This window comes from Hemiscyllium ocellatum, unplaced genomic scaffold (genome assembly GCF_020745735.1).
Source record: "Hemiscyllium ocellatum isolate sHemOce1 unplaced genomic scaffold, sHemOce1.pat.X.cur. scaffold_798_pat_ctg1, whole genome shotgun sequence".
In the NCBI taxonomy this organism is placed as follows: Eukaryota; Metazoa; Chordata; class Chondrichthyes; order Orectolobiformes; family Hemiscylliidae; genus Hemiscyllium; species Hemiscyllium ocellatum.
The window spans coordinates 125,197-146,341 of NW_026869242.1; the positions used below are offsets into that span (position 1 = coordinate 125,197).

At 46.1% G+C, this 21,145-nt stretch overlaps 1 long non-coding RNA gene across 3 annotated transcripts in view; it reads left to right on the forward strand.

Annotated features, from left to right (window-relative positions):
• The first annotated feature begins 931 nt into the window (after positions 1-931).
• Positions 932-21,145, forward strand: part of LOC132814325 (uncharacterized) — a 30,323-nt gene continuing 10,109 nt past the window's right edge. The window contains exons 1-4 of one of the 3 annotated variants that reach the window (XR_009644383.1): positions 5,945-6,029; positions 13,600-13,812; positions 14,962-15,070; positions 20,061-20,166. This is a non-coding gene — a long non-coding RNA (uncharacterized LOC132814325). Of the gene's footprint in view, positions 1,032-5,944; positions 6,030-13,599; positions 13,813-14,961; positions 15,071-20,060; positions 20,167-21,145 lie in introns of those variants that run through there. The other 2 variants (XR_009644384.1, XR_009644382.1) reach the window with 2 other exon arrangements.

The window sequence follows — 21,145 nt, forward strand, 5'->3', positions numbered from 1 at the left end:
ATTTGCAGCATTTCTAGAGGGAGAGAGTACAGCCCCAATGGCTGAATAGCCCCCAGTCCCTGGTGCTCTGTGATACTGTCCCATTCACAGTGAAATGATGAAGCTCATCCCCGAGCAGAGAGAGGAGAATCCACCAATCATTCCGGGCCCATTGTGAGGTGAGTGATGTCAGCGCAGGCCAATAGGGCCAGAGGCAGTACTGGAGGACCAGGTCGTACAGTTTGTCCTCCAACCAATCGGAGTGAATGAGGGCATCCTCAAGGTTGGAACTAAAGAAAGGCACATATCGCAGAGATTGAGAAACTGGAGGACGTGAGATAGGGAGCGTTCTGTGGCTTGTGAGGAATTATATAAATAAGGAAGAGTTGTGAGGATAGTTTTAGGTGACATTGATCAGGCGAGTTGAGGATGGAGGAATTTAGGGATCGTGAGGATTAGAGTCATAATGTGATACAGCAAGGAAACAGGCCCTGTGGTCCAACCAGTCCATGCCGACCATAATTCCAAACTGAACTAATTGTACCTCCTCCGCTTGGTCCACATCCATCCAAATATTTCCTATTTATGTACTTATCTGAATGTCTTTTCAATATTGTAATTGTATTCACAGCTACCACTTCCTCTGGAAGTTCATTCCACACGTGTATCTTTTTTATTAAAACCTTCATGTATTTTCTCAAATCTTTCTCATTTCTTCTCAAAATGAATGCACCCAAGTTTTGAATCCCCCTCTCCCCCGGCTATTCACCCTGATCTACACTCTTTCTAATTTTATAAACCTCGAATAAAATAAGCCTCGCCTCAACCGTGCATGCCAGTGAAAAAGTTCCCAGCCTCTCCCTAGAACACAATTCCTCCATTCATGGCAACATGCTGTAAATCTCTTCTGAACCTGCTCCAATTTAATAATCTCCTTCCCATAACAGCACAACCAGAACTGGACAGAGTATTCCAGAAGAGGCCTCCCCAACGTCCTGTACATCCTCAACATAACGTCCCAACTCCTGTACTCCAAGGTCTGAACAATGAAGGTAAGTGTGCTTAGCACCTTATTAACCACCCTGTCTACATGTAACACAAACTTCAAGACGTGAAGCCTCGTCTCTCTGTTCCCATATCACTACTCAAGGCCCTACTTTTATTGAGAGTAAGTCCTGCCCTCGTTTGTTTTGTCAGGTTGTTATATTTTGCATTTATTCCAATCCAAAAAAATTGAGTATAAAGGCAGTAGGGTATAATTAAGAGGGAAATCAGGAGGCAAAAAAGGGACGTGAGATAGCTTTGGCGAATAGGTTTAAGAATAATCCGAAGGGCTTCTATAAATACATGAAGAAAAAAAGGCTAACTAGGGAGAAAATAGAGACCCTCCAAGATCAGCAAGACAGCCATTGTGTGGAGCTGCAGGCGATGGGCGAGATAGGAAACCAGTGTTTTGCATCAGTGTTTACTGTGAAGAAGTACATGGGAGATATAGAATGTGGGGAAATAAATGGTGACATCTTGAAAAATGTCCATATTACAGAGGAGGAGGAGATGCTGGATGAGTGGCTAAGGAGCTGGTGCAGGGGAAAAGGATTCACATTTTCTTTGGATCATTGTGATCTCCTCTGGAGTAGAGTTGACCTGCATAAGGATGGATTGTACCTGAATTGGAAGGTGTTAACATCCAGACAGGGAGATATTAGTGATACTCGGGAGGCATTAAACCAGTGAGGGAGTGGGTGTAAACCCAATAAGATAGTGAGGAAAGAGTATGTCTGAGGCTGGTACAGTTCAGAAGTCAAATAGTCAAGGCAGGCAAGGGCAAGGCACAGAATGAAGTCGGACTGAGCAGTTGCACTGCATTTACTTCAATAGAAGAGGCCTGACAGGGAAGGCAGATGAGCTCAGGGTATGGTTTTGAACATGGCACTGGATATTATAGCAATTACAGAGGCATCACTCAGGGATGGATAGGACTGGCAGCTTAATGTTCCAGGGTATAGATGCTATAGGAAGAATAGAAAGGGGGACAAGAGAGGAGGGGGAGTAGCATTTTTGATTCAGGATAGCATTATGTTTTTGCTTAGGGAAGATATTGCTGGGAGTACGCCCATTGAAGTTATTTCGTTGGAACTGGGAAATAAGAAAGGGATGACCACCTTATTGGGATTCTGCATGGATTTTTGTCTGGGTTCTCTGGTTTCCTCCCACAGTCCAAAGATGTGCAGGATAGGTTGGATTATCCAGGCTGAATTGTCCACAGTGTTCAGGGATGTGCAGGTTGGGTGGATTGTCCAGGCTGAATTGTCCATAATGTTCAGGCATGTGTAGGTTGGGTGGCCCTGGGAAATGCAATGTTACTGGGGGAGGTGAGGAGGCTCTCAGGGTCAGTATCAGTGTGATGGGCTGAATGACCTGCTTCCACACTGTGGGATTCTCTGATAATTCTACTAGTTTTAAAATAGTTACAGAAAATAATAGACCAGATCTACATGTTAAGGTTCTGAATTGGACAAAGGCTGATTTTGATGGCACGAGGCAAGAACTTTCACCTGGCCCCTCCAGCCTGCTCTACCATTCAATAAGATCAGGGCTGATCTTTTCATGGCCTCAGCTCCACGTTCCCGATCTCCCACCATAACCCTTAATTCCTTTCCTGTTCACAAATCTACATTTTGCCTGAAAGGCATTCAAATGCTGCAGTCAGCAGGAAACGCCACAGATTCACAACCCTTTAGCTGAAGAAGCTCCTCCTGATCTCAGTCCTAAATCTGCTCCCCCTTATTTTGAGGCTCTGGAGTTGGACCCGTCCCCAGTGGAAATAGCCTCCCTGCTTCTGTCTTATCTCCTCCCTCATAATTTTTATTTGTTTCCTATCCAACGTCCCATTCTTCTAAATTACAATGAGTATAGAACATGTTTTCTCAATCTCTCCACTACACCAACCCTCTCAACTCCCAACTCAAACTAGTGACCCTCCTCTGCACTCCCTCTAGTGCCAGTACATCCTTGCTAATGTAAGGGGATCAAACCTGTACACAGTACTCCAGGTGTGGCCTCCCCAGCCCCTGTACAGCTGCAGCATAACCATCCCTCTAGCAATGAAGGACAATATTCCCTCACTGCCTTAATTACCTGCTGTACCTGCAAACCAGCTTCCTGTGATTCATACACAAGGACACCCAGCCCCTCTGCACAGCAGCCTGCTGCATGTTTTCATCATTTCATCATCCAGTTTGCTGTTAGTCCGACCCAAATGGATGACCTCACATATCCCAACATTGTCCTCCATTTGCCAGATCCTTACCCACTCACTTAATTGATCTGTATCCCTGTGCAGACTTGCAATGGACTCTGCAGACATTGCTTTACTCATCTTGTATCAAATGTGAACTCTGACACCGTACACTTGGTCCTCAACTCCAAAACATTTGTGTAAATTGCAAACAGTTGTAGTGTCAACACTAATCCAAACACCCATTTATCCCCATTATTTTATTATGTTGGTGAACCGATCCTGTATCAATGATAATTACCCATAATGCTGTGCATCTTTACCTTATACAGCAGCCTTTTGTGTGGCAACGTATCGAATACCTTCTGGAAATCCAGGTACAACACATCCACATCCCACCTCATTGTATCCTCAAATAATTCCAGTAAATCCATTAAAACGTGACCTGCCTTTCATGAATCCATGCGTGTCTGCGAAATGAGACAATTTCTACCCCGATATCTCACCACTACTTCCTTGAGAGATTCAAGCATTTTCTCCACTGCAGAAGTTAAGCTAACAGGTCCTTTTGAAAAATAGTGGCACCAATTTGCAGCTTCCAGTCTGTCAAAACCATCCCAGAATCCAACAAATTTTAGTGAATTATCACGAGTTTGTTATTCTTCACCCCCCCCCCCCCCCAGCCCACCCCCATCTCCTTTAGTCCCTCGAATGCATTCCATCAGGGCCAGGAGACCCAGCTACCTTGAGGCTGTTATCTTTCCCAACATTGCTCTTTACTGGAATGATTGTTTCTCTGTCCTCATCTGCTATTGCCTCCACAGGCCTGCCAGAATGAGAGTATATAGACAGTATGTTCCTGTTAAGGCCAAGGCTGGGGTGTAGGGAATGCTGCCTGTCGAAAGAAATTGAGGGCCTGGTCAGGAAAATGAAGGAGGCATTTGGCAGGGAACAGAGAGCTGTGTTTGTGAGAATCCCTAGAGAGTATAGGGGCAGTAGGAGTATACTCGAGGTAAACCAGGAGGGCAAAAAGGGGACATGAGATAGCTTTCGGAAATAGGTTTAAGGAGAATCCAAAGTGATTGTACAAACACACTAAGGACAAACGAGTAACCAGGCAGAGAATAGGTACCTGCAAAAATCAAGGCTGTCTGTGGAACCGCAGGAGGTGAGAGAGGTTCTGTGTGAGTGGAGAGGTTTTACAAACACAATGTGCGCATCGGAAAACACATATTTTGTAACGTCCCAGTCTCGTGTTTTCAGTAAATGGGGATTGCCTCAGTGTGGCTGCAGGTATGTGTACGCGTCACCATCTTTATTCGGGCAAGAATTCACTGGATACATGCGGAACTGCAGCTTTGTAGGGGCAAGGCGCTGCCAGGCGCATGTGCAGCCTTTCTGTGGTACAGAGTCATTGGGCAGGATTTACAGAGCACATTCAAACTCAGAGAATGGATGTTTATTTCTGGATTTGTTTTGTCATTCATTTAAATGATTTGGTATCGGAAATGAGTTTGCAGGTCATACAAAATTGGAGGTATTGTGGATAATGAAGAAGGTTACCTCAGATTACAATGAGATATTGATCAGATGGGGTTTAATTTAGATAAATGTGAGGTGCTGCATTTTGGAAAAGCAAATCAGTGCAGGACTTATACACTGAATGGCCAGGCCCTGGAGACGTTTGCGGAACAAAGAGACCTTGGACTGCAGGTTCATAGTCCTTGCAAGTCAAGTTGCAGGCAGATAGGATGGTGAAGAAGGTGTTCAGTTTATATTCCTTTATTGGTTCGAGCATTGAGTACAGGATGTGGGAGGTCATGTTGCTGTACAGGGCATTCGTTAGGCCACGTTTGGAATATTGTGTGCAGTTCTGGCCTGCCTCCTATCAGAAGGGTGCTGTGAAACTTGAAAGGTTTCAAAAAAGACTTCCAAGAATGTTGTTAGTGTTGGAGGATTTGAGGTTGGAGGCTGGGCTGTTTTCCCTGGAGTGCAATAGGCTGAGCTGTGATGTTATGGAGGTTTATACTATCAAGAGGGGCATGAATGGAGTAAATGAACAAGGTGTTTTCCTTGGAGTGATGGTGTCCAGAAGTAAGGCATTGCTTTAGGATGAACGGATAAAATTTCAAAGGGGCCTAAAGGACAACTCCATGCAGTGGGTGGAATGAGCTGCCAGAGGAAGTGGTGGAGGCTAGTACAGATAAAACTTGTTAAAGGCGTCTAAATAGACACATGATATGATGAGTAAGCGTTTACAGGGATATGGGCCAAGTGCTGGCAAATGGGAATAGATTAGGTTCGGATACCTGGTTGTCATGGATGAGTTAGACTGAAGGGTCTGTGTCGGCGCTATACATCTCTATGACTGTGGGATCATAACAGCTTATACTGTTCTGCTTCATCGCTGGGCTCCCTCATGACCACTTTGTTAATGTCTAGCTTCCTCAGTCTCGAACAATGGGTGTATTTTACTATTACTTTTACAGACATTTTTATACGTTAATTTTCACTGCCGCCCAGCCCCTGACCGTGTGCTGCTTATTAATTTTTTTTTCTGGAAAATTTTTGACAGTCAAGAATTCTTTTTTTCCGATGAGCAAGTGTATTTTCCTTCCGTTTCTGACTATAAATTCTGCATCATTTTCGTTCCCTGTAATCCGTTTTGCACTCCCTGAAACATCAACTGTGTTTCTCCTTCCACAGATCCCAGTGATTAATGCAAAGCCCTGTTGCCTGGGGAGAGGGTGATGTTTGACTTTCTTGTACAGCTGCAGTTTGTGTGGTGAAGGTGCTCCCACAATGTGGTTGGGTAAGAGACATTACAGATTATTCATTACAGCAACAGCGATGATTTGAAGATAATGTCCAAATCAGGAACAGTTTGTAGTTTTATTATCATGCTTATAATTTCACACAAATATTATTGAAACTTTAGACAAGGCCAGAGAAGTAGGTTTTGAGGAATGTCTTAAAGGAGGAAAGCAGACCTGTGAGGTTTTGGCTGTGAATTTCAGACCTTGTTGCTTTGGCAACTGTAAAAGCAGCCACACAGGTGAGGTAATGAATTAACAGATCATTGGGAGTCTCGAACAGAATGGGTTGTCGAGTTCTCAAAGGGTGTGTGATGCAGCGAGCTAGGGATGGTCACAACCAGGAATTATATCAAGGGTGAGAATTTTAAATTGAGGGATGTGGGCCGGATGCTGGCAGGTGAGACTAGATTGGGTTGGGATATCTGTTCGGCATGGACAGGTTGGGTCGAAAGGTCTGTTTCCATGCTGTACATCTCTGTGGCTCTATGTTGTTGATTATGAATAGCAGCCTTTTGATGGATCAACAAGTTTTGGTACGAGGAAGTACTTGGGCAGAGATTTAGTTTTTCTTGAGATAACAGGGAGGTTGAATGTGGGAAGTTGGCCAGGAGTGTGTTTGTATAAGGAAGTCTGGAGATAACACAAGGTGGATGAGAGTATATGAGCTAATACAATGTAGAATCAGCTCGAAATAGTGGTCTTGTCCCCCTGACCTCACCACACCTCTGGGATTCAGCTGGTTGTCAGGTTGTGAATCAGGCGGTAACACAATCGGGAGCTGAGTGGCCATGGTGGAGCCTAAAATGAGTGTCACTCAGCTGGCTGTTGCTGAGCAGCTGCTGCTTGGTAGCCCTGTTGGTGACATCTTCCATCACTTTACTGCTGATCGAGTGTGGACTGACGGAGGGAAATTGGCTTGGTTGGATTGCCCTGTGTTTTTGTGTTGAACATGCCTGGGCAATGTTCCACAATGTCAGTAGATGCCAGTGCTGGAGCGGTACTTGGCTTGGCGGGTGGCAAGTTCTGGAGCACAAGCCATTAGTATTATTGCCAGGATATTGGCAGGGCCCGTAGCCTTTGCACTACTTAACCACTTCTTGATGTTATTCAAACTGAATGAAACTGGCTTAAAACTCACATCTGTGATGTTGGAAACCACTGGAGAAGGCTGAGATGGAGCATCCCACTTCTGGCTGCAAATGCTGTTGACTTATCTGGTGCATGGATGTGTGAGGCCCCTCCATCAGTAAGGGTGGGGATATCTGTGATGCTTCCTGCAGTGAGTTGTTTTATTGTCCATCACCGTTCACAACTGGGTGTGGCAGAACTGCAGAGCTCTGATCTGATCCATTGGTTGTGGGATCACTTAGCTCTGTTGCTTGGTGCTGATGCTGTTTGATATGCAGATGGTCTGTTTGGTAGCTTCACCAGGTTGGCACTTCATTTTTAGTTATGCCTGGTGCTGCTCTGGGCATGCCCTCCTTTCCTGTCCTTTGTGATGGGTGAGAGCAGGATTTACAAACCCATGAGATTACAGATTGTGCTGGAGTACAGTTCTGCTGTTGTTGATGTCCCACAGTGCCTCAGGGATATCCAGTTTGAGTTCCTACATCTCATCAAAGTCTGTCCCATTTAGAACGGTGATAGTGTCACTCAACACAATGGAAGTTTTTCTCAACTTTAAGCCAAGACTTGTGTCTCCAAAAAGAATGTGCAATGGTCGCTCGTACCGATACTGTCATGGACAGATGTATCTGTAGCTGGTCAGTTCATAACAATGAGATCAAGTATGTTTTTCCCTGTTGTTGGTTCCCTCACCACCCACTGCAGACTCAGTTGAGCAGCTATATCCTTTAGGACCTGACCAGCTCAGTCAGTAATTCTGTTGCAGAGCTAGTCTCGATTGTGGACATTGAAATCCTGTACCCAGAGTACGTTTGACACCATTTTACTTCCTCAGTGCTTCCTCCAAATGTTGTTCAACATGAAGGAGAAGTGATTCATCAGCCAAGGGAGGACGGTACGTGGTAATCAGCAGGAGCCATGAGACTTCCTGGTGTCCGGAGTCAATGCTGAGTACTCAGAGGGCAAATCCTCCCTGTCTGTGCCACCACCTCTGCCTGGTCTGTCCTGCTGGTGGGACAGGACATATCCAGAGATTTCAGGAGAAAGTGAAGACTGCAGATGCTGGAGATCAGAGTCGAGAGTGTGGTGCTGGAAAAGCACAGCAGGTCAGGCTGATGAAGGGCTTAGGCTCGAAACGTCGATTCTCCTGCTCCTCGGATGCTGCCTGACCTGTTGTGCTTTTCCATCACCACAATCTCGATATCTAGGGATGGTGATGGTGGTATCTGGTCATTGTCTGTAAGGGTATGTCAGGCTGTTCCTTGATTGGTCTGTGAGACAGCTCTGCACATTTTGACACCAAACTCCAGATGTTAGTCTGGAGGACGTTGCACCATCGAGAGGGCTGATTCTGTGGTTGTATTTTCTGGTGCCTTGTCAGATGCTGAGTGGTCCATCCAGTTTCATTCCTTTGTTGAGACTTTGCAGTGATTCATACAGTGAGTAGCTGGCTGGGCCACTGTCGGGTTGGCAGGATATTTTTCCACCATTGACAATGGTTCCATGGAGATTAGGAGATTCCTAATTCCAGTTATTTTTTCTTGAATTCAGATTCCACCATCTGCCAAGATGGGATTCGAACCAGGATTTCAGTTGTTTGTTTTAATATTTTGGGTAAAAGTTAAATACATTAGGTTTGTTCACTCACTTTAAATATCACTTACCCAGGTTTTGTTTCTTTGTGAAACACTGTCCATCATCCTGTCTCCTCCATCCTTCCCTCCAACAACAAGAGTTTGGAGCACATGGAGTTTCTCTGTCACTAAGACTGAGACAATCCGATCTGCTGCTTCCCTCCCTCCCACTGAGTCAAACTGCCTCACATGGTGTTCCCGGATTTTGTCCAAACTTTCTCCAATCCCGGTCAAGCCTTATCAGAGCTCATCTTGACCCTTTAACCCTCATCTCAGTAAACCATAGAGTTTCCAACTCTCTTTTCTCCCCCTCCTCATCAGTCTCCCTCACCGATTCACAGATATTGTTCCTTGTTCTGTCTTTTCTGGTTATGTCCTTCTCTCCCATTCTGTGAAAAACTAATATTTGACCTCATGGTTGTTGAAAAATCCTGCTCCATCTCCACTCTCCCTTTCCTTTCTGAATTCCTTGCATTTGGTGTCCCTCATGGATCTATCCTTGGCCCCTCTTGTATCTCCTCTACATACTGACAGGAGGTGACATTGTGCAAAAGCACCATGTTGGGTTTCACATGTACACTGACAATGCCCAGCTCTCCCTCCCCGTCATCCCTCTCCATTACTCCACTGTTACTCAGTTATCAAGCTGCTAACCACATTCCCACTACTCGATTAGGTGCAGTTTCCTCCAATGAAACATTGTCATGGTTAAACCCGTTGCCTGACCAATTCCTTTCTCTTACTGCTGAGCCCCTCCCTCTCACTGAGAACTATACAGCAGAACTACACTCTTCACAATATTGCAGTTCACTCTTCACAATATTGCAGTTGTTTCTGACGCGAAGCTGACCTTCTGATTAGACGTTTACACAATCCCAAACACCAGGAATTCCAATCTCTTAAACGTTGTTTGTCCCCTCCTCACTCCAGCTCCATTGCTACTGAAACCCCTTACCCATGTCTGTGTTGCCTTAAACGTGATGAATCCGAAACAGAACCCTTGATTCTGTGACTGGCTCAGAATCTGGTTTCAGACTCCCCTCTCAGTATTTACCCTCAGACACATCAGTATTTATTCTGTCAAACCCCTTCAGAATCTGGTGGTGCGATCTGATTGTAGCTGGTGGAATGGCAGAAGCTGATGTGTTGTATCTGGGTGGAAGGTAAGGACTTGGGGTGGGTGGGGGAGCTTGTGGGGTGTTCTATCCTTGTTGCAGTTGGAGGTGTGGGTTTCAAAGGCAGAGGTGCAGGAAGTGGAGGAGATACATTGGATGGTATTGACCACATGGGAGGGGAAATTGCAGTCCTTGAAATATTTGGTATTTTGGTATGTTCTGGCTTCACTGGAACACTGCAGTAAGCATGAGACAGAGGTGTTGGCCAGGTGTGTTATAGTGACAGGCAGCTGGAAGCTCGGGGTCTGTTTTTGCAGCAGAACGTCGATCATCAGTCGCCATTTCCGCCACCTCCACTGAGATGCTGCCAGACACAGGTTCCTGTCCTCTCCATTAACAGCTATGCACCCTCCCAGCCAGATCGTAATCCACTCCTTTGTCTTTCCAAATGTTCCGGTCTCTCTTTGGGTCCTGTCCCTACCTATTATTTACTCTTTAACCCCTACCTCCTGCAGTACAAAGATCTGCAGGTTAGTTGAATTGGCCAAGCTAAATTTCCCATAATGCTCAGGGATGTGTAGGTGAGGTGCATTAGTCAGGAGAAATATACAGTAATAGGGTAGGGGAATGGGTCTGGGTGGGATACCCTTCGGAGGGACGCTGTGGACTTTTGGGCCGAATGGCCTGTTTCCACACTGCCAGGATTCTAATGTTCCCAGCTCCCATCGGTTCTGAGGAAGGGCCACTGGACAGATTCCTGTTCCCAGATGCTGCCAGACCTGCTGAGCTTTCCCAGCACCTCCTGCTTGTTGTTCCTGATTGACACCATCCATCCACCTTCCGGGTTTGATTCAGGCAGGGGGAGGATCCCACCACTGACCTCACAATGGGGTCCAGCTGATTGATGGCAGCTTTCCACCAATAGGAAAAGGAGGTGGGACTGGTGGACCAAGTGGAACCAGCTGGTCATCCAAACAATGGGAGAGAATGAGGGGCGTGGCCAGTGGGATGACACGTCACCAGTAACTCCGCCTGTGCAGTGTCACGTGACTCGGCCGTTGGTGAATGTGGGAGAGGCAAACAGGGAAGGGGAGAGTGGCCTCAGAGGCGGGGGTAATGAGTCACTTCAGACTGGGAAGTTTTAATTACACTCTATACGGGTCGTTAGTCTGAATTAGAAACTCTTAATCCCGCGTTTGCAGCAGATGGGAAAATGGCTGCGGCCCTCAGGCGGTGATAGGTCCTGGGATATCGCCGCCATCTTTATTGGGGGTAAGGTGCAGTGAGGGGCATGGACATGTCCTCTTCCTCGGATGGGGGAGGGGGAGGGGGGCATGTGATTTTAGGAGAGGCATTTACACATCAAGCACAAACCAAGAGAAAGGTATGTCTTTATATTCTGTTTTGTTTTGTCAATTTATTTCATAGGATATTAAATCAGAATAATTGAGGTTGGGATCTCAAAAGTAAGTTTTTACAGTCAATGGAGTCATCAGGATCTGAATATCATTGGCATTTAACTGTGGAAGGAGAAAGGTTTGTCTGTTCTGTTTGTGGGAAAATATCTCCAATACTTTTGTTAAGCAGAAAGATGTACAAATTCGTGGTTGGATCACCCTTTGGGTGTGTGCTCTGTTCTGGGCCCTGCAGCTGAGGAAGGAGATATTGGCCTGAGAGGGAGCACAGATTTATCCAAATTACACCTCGTCTCTTTGTAAGAACTCTCAGATTTAGACCCAATCACCCACTTCATGATGTTAACCTGTAAACTTGATATTTTCAATTACCTGCAAACTTCCCATTAAAACTCCTTTTAGACTCAAATTCCAGTACCTTTTCAGGTGGGATGTTTCAGCTTCTGACAACTGTCTGTTCATTCAGAAACTGCTGAGGTCCATGTTGACTCTGGGGTTACAAAGGGCTGAACTGAAAGATGAGATGCTGTCCCTGAGCTCCCATTGAGATACACTGGAACAGTACAGGAGGCTGAGGGCAGTGTAGGTGTGAGCAGACAATGAAAATGACAGGGCTGCACTGAGAGGGCTGCTTGGCTCAATGAGAGTGTTCTGGAGTTGGGTGTAAACAGAGTGAGGGGAGACAGGGAGAAGGTGAAGCTGAAACTCCGTTTTAGTTCAGGCCGTTCAGAAATTCCCATGGTCCCATTGGGAACAGCCAGTTTTTAAGTGATACCTGCGGGGTATTTGTTAACAGTTTTTAATGTATTTTTCCTGAGGGCAGTTGAGAGTTAACCACATTGCTGTGGGTCTGGAGTCACATGTAGGCCAGACCAGGTGAGGATGACCGTTTCCTTCCCTACAGGACATTAGTGAACTAGATGGGTTTTCTAACAATCGACAATAGTTTCATGGTCATCATTCGCCTTTTCATTCTCGATTGTATTGGATTCTGATGCTGCCATCAGCCATGTTGGGATTCTATCCCTAATCCTCGGAACACTGTACATTTCAATCATCTGGCAGGAATACCATTAAGCCATTGCCTTCCTTTTTTAGCAATATTTAAAAGCAAGTTCCATCATTCTACGTGTACAATGTGAGATAAAATACTGCGGTGTCCATGTGTCGGCCTCTCCAAAAGGGCAATCAACAGAAATTTGTTTGGGGGTGAAATATGTCACTTTTTTGTGGAGGGGGGAAGTGGTTTATTAAACAAAAACGAATCCAAATAAAAATCTTATGCCACGGACATGTAATTTCTGAAGCCGGAGGGGGATTACAGAGACAGGGAGGGTGGTGAAGCCGGAGGGGGATTACAGAGACGGGGAGGGTTGTGGGGCCGGAGGGGGATTACAGAGACGGGGAGGGTGGTGAAGCCGGAGGGGATTACAGAGACGGGGAGGGTGGTGAAGCCGGAGGGGGATTACAGAGACGGGGAGGGTTGTGGGGCCGGAGGGGGATTACAGAGACGGGAGGGTGGTGAAGCCGGAGGGGGATTACAGAGACGGGGAGGGTTGTGGGGCCGGAGGGGGATTACAGAGACGGGGAGGGTGTGGGGCCGGAGGGGGATTACAGAGACGGGGAGGGTGGTGAAGCCGGAGGGGGATTACAGAGACGGGAGGGTGGTGAAGCCGGAGGGGGATTACAGAGACGGGAGGGTGGTGAAGCCGGAGGGGGATTACAGAGACAGGGAGGGTGGTGGGGCCAGAGGGGGATCACAGAGACAGGGAGGGTGGTGAAGCCGGAGGGGGACTGTTGTCCAAACATCACTGTGGTGTACATGGACTGCAGCATTTCAGGGAGGTGGTAAACCACCATTTTCTCCAAGACAAGTAAAGGTGGCCAATAAATACTGGTCTGGGCAGCAAAGGCACCCTCCAGTGAATAAAACCAAGCAGTGACCTCTCTGAGCTGACTTGCTGTGAAGTTAAAAACCTCTCTGGAAATGGAGTGGGCAGAGAAGAGAAACAGTGACATTTCACAGCTGCCCTCAGTGAGACCTCCCCCTTGGAAGTACTCAGAGCCAGGGATCAGCTCAGTGAGTTTCAGTCTCTTCAAACATCAATCTTAGTCAGTTTTATTTTATTAAATCTACAATCATGAGTCAGGTGAGGATTTCTTTTTAATGTCTTACGGTCTCTTGATTAAATGTTTAAGATATAAAATGTAAGCAATAAGTTATTCTCAGGCAGTATTTTTCGAGCAGTTAGACTGTGCCTTTGTCTTGGTCTGTAGGTTGTTAAGGCGGAGAGGTGGCCTACTGTTCCTGTCGGGTGCGGAAGATTAGGGAGAGTTTCAATGAACCTGATGATTTGTCTGCAAGAAGTGTGATTGCAAATCCTATTGGATCACATGGATTGGTGGCGGAGTGATTAAAGGCAGTGAGGAATTGACAGGAGCCCGGGAGTGTGATAGGCAGCAGTCTCAGGATACTGCAGATACAGTCAGGTAGGTGGGTTACCTCCAGAAAAGCTAGGAGGGGTAGGTAGGTACTGCAGGAGTCTCCTGTGGCTATCCCCATCTCAGACAAGTATACTGTTTTGGAAAATGTAGGTGGTAATAGACTTTCAGGGGAATGTAGCACTGACAGCCAAGTTACTGGTAGTGAGACTGGCTTCTAACATAATGTGAGGTGTATCCAGTTCCACACGATCGATGGTGATAGGGGACTCTCTCGTCAGGGGCACAGTCTGCCGTTTCTGCAGCTAACAGTGAGAGATCAGAATGGGGTGGTGCTGCCCTGGTGCCAGTGTCAAGGATGTCTTTCAGAGGGAGCAGAACATTCTCAAAGGGGAAAATAACCAGTGGGAGGACATTGTACATTGGTACCAATGGCATAGGAAGGGGAAAGCATGGGGTCCTGAGGAGCAGGGAGATTTGCTAGTGCCACTCGGGAGGCATTAAACCAGTGAGGGAGTCGGGGTAATCCTAAAGAGATAGTGAGAAAAGAGGTGAGTCTGAGGCTGGTACTGTTCACCGGTCAGACTGTCAAGGCAGGCAAGAGCAAGTCACAGAATGAGGTGGGACGGACCAGTTACACTGCATTTATTTCAGTGCAAGAGACCTGACAGGTCAGGCAGGTGGGCTCAGGGTATGGTTTTGAACATGGTACTGGGATATTACAGCAATTACAGAGGCAGCACTCAGGGATGGATAGGACTAGCAGCTTAATGTTCCAGGGTATAGATGCTATAGCAAGGGGACAACAGAGCAGGGGGAGAGGTGTTTTTGATTAGGGATAACATTATGGCTGGGCTTTGGGAGGATATTCCTGGGAGTACATCCAGGCAAGTTATTTGGGTGGTACTGAGAAATAAGAAAGGGATGACCATCTTACTGGGGTTGTATTTTAGACTCTCTCCCAATAGTCAGTGGGGAATTGAGACACAATTTTACCGGCAGACCTCAGTTATCTGTAAAAATATAGTTGATGAGGGGTTTTAACTTTACCAACATGGCCTCGGAGTGCTGTAGTGTTAAGGGCTTGGATGGAAATGCATTTGTTCAGTGTGTACGAGAACATTTCTGATTGAGTTTGTAGGATGTACCTACTAGAGAAGGAACAAAACCTGACCTGTTTCCTTTATTCATTCACAGGATGAGGCTGTCACTGGCTCGGCCAGCATTTATTGCTGCGTTTACCCAGTGGGCAGTTAAGAATCAACCACGTTGCTATAGGTCTGGAGTCCCATGCAGACCAGACCAGGTAAGGATGGCATTTTCCTTCCCTAAAGGTCATGAGTGAACCACATGGGTTTTTTCAACAATTGACAATGGATTCCTTGTCGTCACTAGATTATTTTTTCCAGATATTTATTGAATTCACTTTCCAAAATCTGCCGTGATGGGATTCAAACCCAGGTCCCCAGAACGTTATCTGGGTCTCTGGATTAACTGTCTAGTGATAATTTCACTCCATCATCACTGCCTCTTAGGAAATGAGGCAGGGTGAGTGACTGAGGTATCAGTGGGGCAGCACATCAGCACCAAAGATCCCACAGTATTGTGGCTCAGTGGTTAGCGCTGCTTCCTCAGCAACAGAGACCTGGGTTTGATACCAGCCTCAGGCAACTGTCTCTGTTGGAGTTGGCACATTCTCCCCAGTGTTTGTGAGGGTTTCCTTCGGATATTCAAATTTACTCCTACAGTCCAAAGATGTGTAGGTTAGTTGGATGAACCATGTTAAATTTCCCATAGTGTCCAGATGCAGTATATGAGGTTTTGGGATGTGCAGGCAAATCTCTGCCTGATGTGAAAAGATCGTTTTGAGGTCCTGGACAGAGCTCAGTGAGGTGTGGCTGAACGTTTTACATTTCCCGTGGCGGTAAGGGAAGGTCAAAGGTGTGGAGCATGTGTTGGTGGGAGGGTGTGGACCTAACAAGGGAGGTGCAGAGGGAATGGTCTCTGTGGAACGCAGATAGTGGTGGGGAGGGAAATATGTCTCTGGTGGGGTCTGACTTTAGGTAGCAGAAATAAGAGGTTAATGCGCTGTATCTGGAGATTAGTGGGGTGGAAGGTGAAGACCGCAGGGCTGTATTCTTTATTGTGGCTGGAGGGGTGGGGTAAAGGTGGAGGTGCGGGAAGTGGAGGGTATGTGTTGGAGGGCATTGTTGATCAAGTCGGAGGAAAGTTACGGTCCTTGAAGTAGGCCTTTCTGGGATGTCCTGGAGTAGAATCCAAAGAGATTAAACAAATATATCACAGACAAAAGATTAACTGGACCAGAGAATAGGACCCCTTAAAGGTCAACAAGGCTGTCTATGGAATCACAGAGGGTGTGAAAGATATGCAAATGTTTCATGTCATTTTTACTGGAGAAGTATATGGAAGCTCGAGAGTTTGGAGAAATAAACAATGATAACTTTGAAAGTGTCCATGTTACAGGGGAAGTGGGACTGGATGTCTTAAATCACATCAAGGTGGATAAAGCTCTGGAACCTGATCAGGTGTATCCTGGAACTTTCTGGAAATCTAGGGAAGTGATTGTTGGGCCTCTCCTGAGGTATTTGTATCGTTGATAGTGACAGGTGAGGTGCTATTATTTTAAAAAAGGTGGTAAGGAGGGGCCATGGAACAAGAGAACAGTGAGCCTGAAGTCAGGCAGGCAAGTTGTTCGAAAGGACAGGATATCCATCTATTTGGAAAGGTAAGGAATGATCAGGGAGAGTCACTGTGGCTTTGTACATGCACAATTGTGTTTCACTAACTTGAGTGAGTGTTTTGAAGTGACAAAGAAAATTGATTAAGCCAGGCGGTGAATGTTGTTTATATGGACATTCAACAAGGTTCCACAAAGCAGACTGGTTAGCAGGGTTAGGTAACATGGAATGCAGGGAGAGCAAGCCATTACAAAACTACCTTGAAGGTAGGAGACAGAGGATGATGATTGAGGGTTGCTTTGCGGACTGGCGGCCTGTGAGCAGCAGTGTGCTGCATGGATGGATATTGGGCCCTTAATTAAACGACTTGGATGTGAATATATGAGATATGGTCAGTAGGTTTACAGAAGACACCAAAATTGGAGGTGTAGTGGACAGTGAAGAAGGTTAGTTCAGAATACAACAGGATCTTGATCAGATGGGCCATTGGAGCAAGGAATTGCAGACTGAGTTCAAATTAGAAAATGTGAGCTGTTATATTTTGGAAAGGCAAATCAGGGCAGGACTTATGCATTTAATGGTAATGTCCTGGGGAACATTGCTGAACAAAGAGACCTTGGAGTGCAGGTTCATAGTTCCCTGAAAGTAGAGTCACAGGTAGGCAGGGGAGTGAATGCAGCATTTGGTACGCTCCCCGTTATTGGTCAATGCATTGAATGCAGCTGTTGTGACGTCATATTGTGGCTGGACAGGGCACTGATGAAGGCCCTTCTGGAATTCTGTTGTCAGTTCCAATCTCCCTGTTCTTGGAATAATGTTGAGAAACTTGAAAGGGTTCAGAAAACATTTGCAAGGACTTTCCTGGGGTTGGACGATTTGAGCTATTGGGAAAGGCTGAATAGGCTGGGACTATCTTCCCTGGAGATTTGGAGGCTGAGAGGTGATTTTATAAAGTCATGAAGGGCATGGATAAGGTGAGCAGTCAGGGACTTTTTCCCAAGTTTGGTGGGTCCAGAAATAGAGGGTACAGGCTTAAGGTGAGAGGGAAAAGATTTAAAAGGGATCTAAGGGGCATCTTATTCATGTTGAGGGCATTGCATATATGAAATGAACTGCCAGAGGAAGGGGTGGAGGCAAGTACAATTGCAGCATTTAAAAGGCGTCTGATTGGGTACATGAAGAGGTAGGATTTAGAGGGATAAGGGTGAACCACTGGCAAATGGGACTCCATTAACACTCTCCATTAATGGTCAATGCATTGAATACAGAAGCTGGGACGTCATATTGTGGCTGAACAGGACGTTGATTAAGCCACTTCTGGAATTCTGTTTTCAGTTTGAATTTCCCTGTTCTGGGAAGGATGTTGTGAAATTTGAAAAGGTTTGGACAAGACTTACAAAAACATTGCCAGGATTGGAGGATTTGGGCTACAGGGAGGGGCTGAAGGCTGGGGCTATTTTCTCTGGAGAGTCAAAGACTGAGAGGTGACTTCATGGAGATTTATAAAATCACGAGGGGTGTGAAAAAGGTGAGCAGCCAGGGTCCTATTTCCTCAGGTTAGGTGGGTCCAAAACTAGAGCACATGGGTTTAAGTTGAGAGGGCATAGATTTAAAAGGGATCGAACTGGCAACGTTTTCAAGCTGAGTGTGGTGTGTGTATGGGAGGGGCTACCAGATGAAGTAGTGAAGGCTGAAAAATCACAACATTTAAAAGGCTTCCAATTGGGTACATGAATAGGAAGGGTTTTGATGGATACAGGCCAATAGATGGTAAATGGGAATCCATTAGTTTAGGATTCCTTGTTGGCACGGACGAATTGGACTGAAGGTCTGTTTCTTTGATCTTAATAAATTAAGATGCATTCCTCTCTTTTGTGCAGAGCTAGCTGAAGCACAGATAATTATCCTTGGAGCTGAGAAGGTGAAGCAGTGATTTTGATCTGGTGCAGATTTGGTTCCAAGGTCTTGAATTTGCAAAGAGAGAGAGGAATTGGTAACCCTGTCACAATTTTTAGTAACTACTTTCAAGTAATTGGCAAATAATACAAGGTGAAAATGTGAACACTATTTTACTAAGTTCTGAGCATCTGGAACAGTCTGAACGACACAGATTCAGGAGGTATTCTGAAACAGACTTGGAATTTTACTTTTTAAGGAAAGATTTGGGAGGCTATGGGCTCATGGGAGGGGACGTGGGACAGATTTGCAGCATCTCCAATAGCCCCCAGGCCCTGTGCTCTGTGATACTGCCCCATTCACTGTGAATGATGAAGCTCATCCCAGGGCAGGGAGAGGGATTAGTCCTCCACTCTCATGACAATGGTGCCCGGCTTGACGGCAGCTCCAGACCAATAGGAGGAGGGTCTGTGCGGTCCTTGAGCCAATGGGAGTGAATGAGGGGTGTGGCCAGCAAGACAACACCTGTCCATGAGCTGTGCAGGTGCAGTGTCACTGGGTGGGGGTGGGAGAGACAGCAGAGACTGGGACAGTGGCTGTTGGACCTGAATTACAAACTCCCGGTAAATTAAAACCAAAAGAACTGCGGAAGATGTAAATCAGAAACAACAACCAGGAGGGTCTGGAGAAGCTCGGCAGGTCTGGCAGCATCTGTGAAGAGAAATCAGAGTTCAAGTTTAAGATCCGGTGTCCCTTCCACAGAACAGGTGTTACTGAGAAAAAAAGTCAGTTTATTTGCAGAAGATAGTGTGGGGGGAGGATATAAGGAGTAAAGGATAGGTGGGGATAGAGTGAGAAGAATGGTTGGATAAAGGAGTGGATAACGATATGGCCGGGGGAGGGTGACTAGCTGTTAATGGAGACTGTTTAGTGGCTTACCATAGGTAGTGTGTAATGACAGGCTGTGAGAGCAAGGCCTGGTGTGTGGGGTAGGGGGCTAGGACATGGGGTTGTTAGCCTCTGGTTAGCCACTAACAGTCTCCATGTGTAAGCTGTTGCCTACCTATATCACTCCACAATTGGAGCTGCCGAGGACACACACCTTTGGAATATCCTCCCTAACCCCCTCTGTCCGCCTTAAAGATGTATCTAAAAATCGTTCTCTTTAATCTACGTTTCCATCATCCGTGAAGCATTTTAGGAGATTTGTCAATGTGAAAGGCTCCATACAATGCAGGTAGTTGTTGTTATTGTCTGACATCAGGATTAACAGGGATGAGCACACTCTCTTATACCTGATGAACAGCAGCAAAAGCAGGAAGCACTGAGCATGCTCCAGCCCACAGTGGGACTCGGATTATTGATGGGGTGGGGGAACGGGGGCTAGAGGTGCTAGTTGTTCCTTCAACCAATCGGAGTGAATGAGGGGCGGGACAATACTCAACCACGTGATAAACTTCACTGACAGCACAGTGTTGTTGTGACCAAGGCATTGGAAATGTGTGAAGGTGCAGGGCAGGGGAAAGGAAAGACATATTGACCAGGAAGAGGAAATTTTTACCGTATGGAATGAGAGGTTTTACAGAACTTAGTGTACATTGTACAACACAAATTTGAAAATCCAAATTCTGCCCCATTTTCCCTCCCTATAATGCATTTTACACTCCCTGAAATATCAACTGTGTGTTTCTCTCTCCACAGATACCAGTGATTAATGCCAAAGCCCCATTGCCTGTGGAGAAGGTGATGTTTGACGTCCTGTACAGCTGCAATTCGTGTGGTGAAGGTGCTCCCACAATGTGGTTGGGTAAGTGCTGTTATAGATTATTCACTCAGCGACAGTGAAGAGTTGACAATGTATGTGCAAATCAACAACAGTTTGTTTTTTTTATCACGTTTACAATTCCACAAAAATACTATTGAGAGCTTCTGACATAAGGCCACAGATGGGGATATTAGGTCAGGTGATCAAAAGAATTGCCAAATACACAGGTTTTCAGGAATACTTTTAAAGGAGGAAAGCAGGTCTGAGAGGGTTAGGGTGGGAATTCCAGACTGTGTTGCCTTGGCAACAGGAGAAACAGCCAGACAAGTGAAGCAATGAATAAACACATCGTTGGGAGTCTGAAAGAAATGAGTTGTCGGGATCTCACAGGTTGTGTGGTGCAGGGAGACAGGGATGTTCACAGCCAGGAATTACAGCAAGAGTGAGAATTTTAAATTGTTGCTTGTTGATGGATCAACAAGTTTTGGTACAAGTGAGCACTTGGAGAGTAGGGTTTTAGATACTCTTGAGATTGCATGTACGTTGAATGTGGGAGGCTGGCCAGGAGTGTGTTTTATAACGAACTCTGGAGATAACACAGGGATGGACGAGTATTTCAGTAAATGGGCTGAGACTAGGGTGAGTTGGGTGACGTCACTGATGTAGAAATAGTGTTTTTGGAGTTGGGCTGCACTGCCTCCTCACCACTCCCCCTCACCAATTCACAGATATTGTTCCTTGTTCTATCTGTCTGTCTTTTCTGGTTATGTCCTTCTCTCCCATTCTGCTACAAACTAATATTTGACCTCACCGTTGGTGCAAACACATACTCCATCCCGACTCTCCCTTTCCTTTCTGAATTCCTTGTATGTGGTGTCCCTTAAGGATCTCTCCTTGGTCCCTCCTGTTCCTCACCTACATACAGCCAGGAGGTGACATCGTCCAAAAGCACCGTGTTAGGTTTCACATGTACACTGACAATGCCCAGCTCTCCCTCCCCATCATCCCTCTCCATTACTCA